Source organism: Pundamilia nyererei, unplaced genomic scaffold (genome assembly GCF_000239375.1).
Source record: "Pundamilia nyererei isolate P.nyererei 1_Seehausen unplaced genomic scaffold, PunNye1.0 scaffold00295, whole genome shotgun sequence".
Lineage (NCBI taxonomy): Eukaryota > Metazoa > Chordata > Actinopteri > Cichliformes > Cichlidae > Pundamilia > Pundamilia nyererei.
In genome coordinates this window covers 46,055-50,510 of record NW_005187696.1, presented here as the reverse complement: position 1 = coordinate 50,510, position 4,456 = coordinate 46,055, and positions in this window count along the sequence as shown.

Genomic DNA, 4,456 nt, shown 5'->3' with positions numbered 1-4,456 from the left:
ATCAAAAAAAACCTTTTAATATGTACGTCGATCTTTGCTGTATGATGCATTTTTTTCACTTAAAATCATGGAAGTGGTACTGCAAATAGTAAAATGCAATCCTGTAAGTTCAACTTCTGCTACAGCTCCTCTTGTTTAAGGTTTAAAGCAACAAGTTCTTCACTGTGATCTTCATTTAATCCCAGTGAAGAATCTAATGATATTTGCGCCTTGAGGCAACTGTTGTTCTTTGGGGCTATATAAATAAAACTGAATTGAATTGAGCTGAATTTGGTAGAGGCTAATCCACTATGTAATAGATCAGTGGAATTCAGTGTGTTTTGATTCTTATACCAAAAACAGTGGGAATAATGAAAAACACATTAGTGTCTCATCAGCATAAACGCTCATATAGTCATACGAAACATATTTAGCTGCAATGTAGAAATATGTAGGGATATGGATAGTCCCCATATTATAGAAGATTTTAAAATAAAAAGAAAGATATAAAGGGAAATATAAAAGTCTGATATTTAGCATTTAATATAACTGTATTTTATGGCATTTTATAGTTTTTTTATTTACAAATTTCAACTATTCAGTACAACGTCTATACTCTAAAAAAGTAAGAAAATGTAAGACTGCATATAAGCTGCATTCAGTCACACAATGTCCCTATGAATTGTTATAAGGGAAGCATGAAGGAGGCAGAACTGCCCACTTAAAATACAAGTATATTAATACTTGAAAACAGTCTTGTAATACACATATTTATTTCCTTCTTTACCCTTTCCAACTGCTACAAAGACACTATATTATAACAACAATGTTTATTTGTAGCAATTTAATGACTGTTCCCTATCAAATTATGTTATCTGTTTAAAAAAATGTTTCCAAGCAACATTTTTTAACAAAAACAAGCACATTTTAAAAACAATGTTTAAATCCGGACCTTTTTAAAAAGATGTTTTGGTGTCCGTTGTGTAGAAGAACTAGAAGAGTTACACATGAGGAAACTGTCCATCCTTCACCCTGAGGGGGGACAGAGGAAGGAATGTTTTCCCCCCATACAAAACCTTTGATCTCACACCCCCTAATCACTTCCTGAAGATTATACAGTACGTGCACCTCTGCACTGCCCACACTGTGCTTGTGTGCGCAGCGTGTGTTAATGCCTGAAGGCAACCAGGGCAGATGTAGTCTTCTAGCCTGATGACAGACAGAGATAGGGAAGAAACAGAGACAGAAGAATGATGTCATCGTTCATCAAAGAATGAAAACCAGGAAGAGTTTTAAACACATTTAGCAGCCGCGCTGAAGTGCATAAAATGTGTAAACTAAAACTAAGAAGAGTCAGCACATTTTTAAGCCACAAACACTTGGAAAAGAGTTGGAAGTGCTGGCAAAGTCATTTATCCCAGTCGTCAGTATGACTTTGGCAGGTCTTTGTACTATTATGGTTTGTGGGGGCAGTGAAGGCATCTCAGGAATAGCAGAGTCAGAACTGAGGATGCAAAAGTTAGTAGGACCTTTGCAAACTCCTGCTGTGGCCATTATCTGTATTTAATTGAATTGAATTTTAATTACTGTACAGTACTCTGTTTTTGGTAACTATCGTCCATGATGTAAATAGATAAACATTTGTTTCTGTTTCTGTTCTGTGTCCTGTGTACAGTTTTTTTAAATGTGTTTTTCTTGCTGTTGTTACAACCAAATTTCACTTTATGGGAAAATTAAAGGACTATTCTATTCTATTCTATTCTATTCTATTCTATTCTATTCTATTCTATTCTATTCTAATCTTTTAAAGCCAACAAAGGTCTATTAAGAGACACAAAACACAAACAGAAGTACTTTAAATGATATCAAACCAAAGCAAAGCAACCACAAATATGTGCTGTGTTCAAAAACTAGTAAAATAATAATAAAAAAATTATATATGATATAAATTTGGTTGCTATCCTCTTTTCTATCCTCTGTGCAGTGGTCCTTCCAGGGTTTCTGTGCCAGAAACTAACCAGCAAGTGAAAGTAAAAGCTAAAACTGAGTGACAATGATATTAGACCCATGTTTTTACACAGCAAGTGCAAAAACACAGGTCCAAACCATGCAGAGACTTGACATGCCAGGCAAAATTTGAATATTTTCATAAAAATATCTAGAGTAGACGACCAGTATTTGAAAGTTATTTCCTTAAGAAAAACATATCAAGCAAAACCCTAACCCTAATCCATGAACTGTTCACAAAAACCTCTCCGAAATGTTTGCGATGGTAGGGGGAACTCATTCTTAAGGAAAGGAAACAGAGCAAAAAGGCAGCGGTAAGACAAATTACACATGAACTGAACCCGAAAATCAGTGACAAGTTTCATGTAGTAATTCATGTTGGAAGTTTTCAGTTTAAATTGTCACCAGTATGACCAGAAAACAATGCTGCCCCTGCGACCTGGATAAACTGGAGAAAATGAAACCTGAACAGAAACCCAAACTTAAAAATATAACTGTGAATGCAAAACTTTCATACCAGACCCAACAACCATGGCAGATGTGAGCTGCCTTAATAGGAAATGGCTACAGGTCCCTTGAAATTGTCATACTTTATAACCTTCCTCTGCTGTGCTTGCAGAGAAGAACATCTGGAAGCAGCCCTGACTGAGTTTGTCGTTCAGAATAAAGTGACACAGGGGCAGGTCTTAATAGATGCCTATAAAACTTCTGTAGCAAGCAATGAAACTATAGATAGGCACATGTAACTCTTTTTCTTGTACTCAGGGCCACAAAAAAGTGACTGCTTCTTTTTATACAGCCTCATATGGAGTTTACTTGCAGGCATTATGGTTGCTTTATAGCCTTTCTAGATAGGTTGTGGCTGTTTAGGACATCACATACCACATCATTTGAGCACAAGAACTAAACTGGATACTGGTGGATGCTGTAGCTCCTGCTCATAGTACTCAAAGACATCAACCACACTGTTGCTAAAGAGTTGGGTTACAAAACACTACTGTGTATGTATCTCTCCACAGAGATTACTTTCTTTGGTCTTCGTCATCTTCATCCTCCCCATCCTCCTCCTCTTACTCTCACTCCTCTGGCTCTGCCTGTTTTTCCAACATTGCCGTCCATTGCTCCAAAACAGAAGAGCTAACCTGTTGCCCTTTTATAAAGCTCTGATATCTTAATTGCAATTATGTGTGAAAGGTGTTTAGCAATGTGATGAGTTAGCATGCAAAATAGGGCAACTGACTTTACAACTTTGAATGAGAGTGTTTCTTGCGAAAACAAGAGGTTTTCTTCATGAAAATTCTGCCAATTGCAGAGGCTTGTGTGTAGTGTTTTGACAAAAGCGCGTTTTAAAACTGCTATTTGAGTGTACAGCAGGAATTGCCCTTGTGGTTTAGCAGAATTGGTTCAGGGGATGGTGCATCAGTTACATGTTGCAGTCATTGTGTCTGAAGTACAAGTAACTGTGTAAATAATTGGGAAAAAAATCTTTATTTTTATATTTGTCCACCAGGAGGCGCTACTTTCTACCATTCAAAGCATGCAGCAAAATTTCAAACTTTTTTCTGTTTTTTGCAAGGGTGCTACTGAAATAAAATGGCAAGTGTGTGCTGCCATTAGGTACTTCCGGTTGCGCCGTAAGATGGCTGCACCGACGAGAGCTCCCAGTCATCTCAGCAAAAATGTTATTATTTATTTTGTACTGCTTTCAATTTCTGTGCGCACAGGGCGATCATACACTCGGTATGACAGACAAACGCTTCTGGAGCTACGTTCGTCAGCCAGTTCGGACTTTGCAGCGGGTTTCAAGTCCATGGACGCTCTGCTGCCTGGGATCCTTTGTTTACTCGCGCGACGTCGAGGTAAAACAAAGAGGGGGAAACGCGCCGGAGTTTTGTGCCGAACGCGACAGAGAAACAGCAAGCCACCTCTGCCCAGCATCCTGCTCGCGAATCTCCAGTCTCTGGACAACAAACTTGACGAGCTGCGTGCACGGATTAAACACCAACAAGACATCAGGAACTGCTGCGTTCTGGCCTTCACAGAGACATGGCTGGAGCCCAGCGTCCCTGACTGCGCCATCACGCCGGATGGATTCACTGTTTACCGGGGAGACCGAACGAAGGACTCAGGCAAGAAAAGGGGAGGAGGGGTGTGCCTTATGGTAAACTCGTTGTGGGCTAGAGATGTGTGTATCTTAAAAACTTACTGCTCTCAGAGCCTCGAGCTGCTGACCATTAAAATCAGGCCTTTTTACCTCCCGAGGGAGATCAGCTCAGTTCTCCTCTCAGCTGTTTACATTCCCCCACATGCTGATAAAGCTAAAGCTATGGATGAACTGTATAACATCATTATTGGACTTGAGAACAAAAATCCATAAGCTGCCTTTATTGTGCTGGGAGACTTCAACAGAGCCAACATGAAGAAGGTTCTCCCCAAATACTATCAGCACATCTCCTTCCCCACAAGAGGT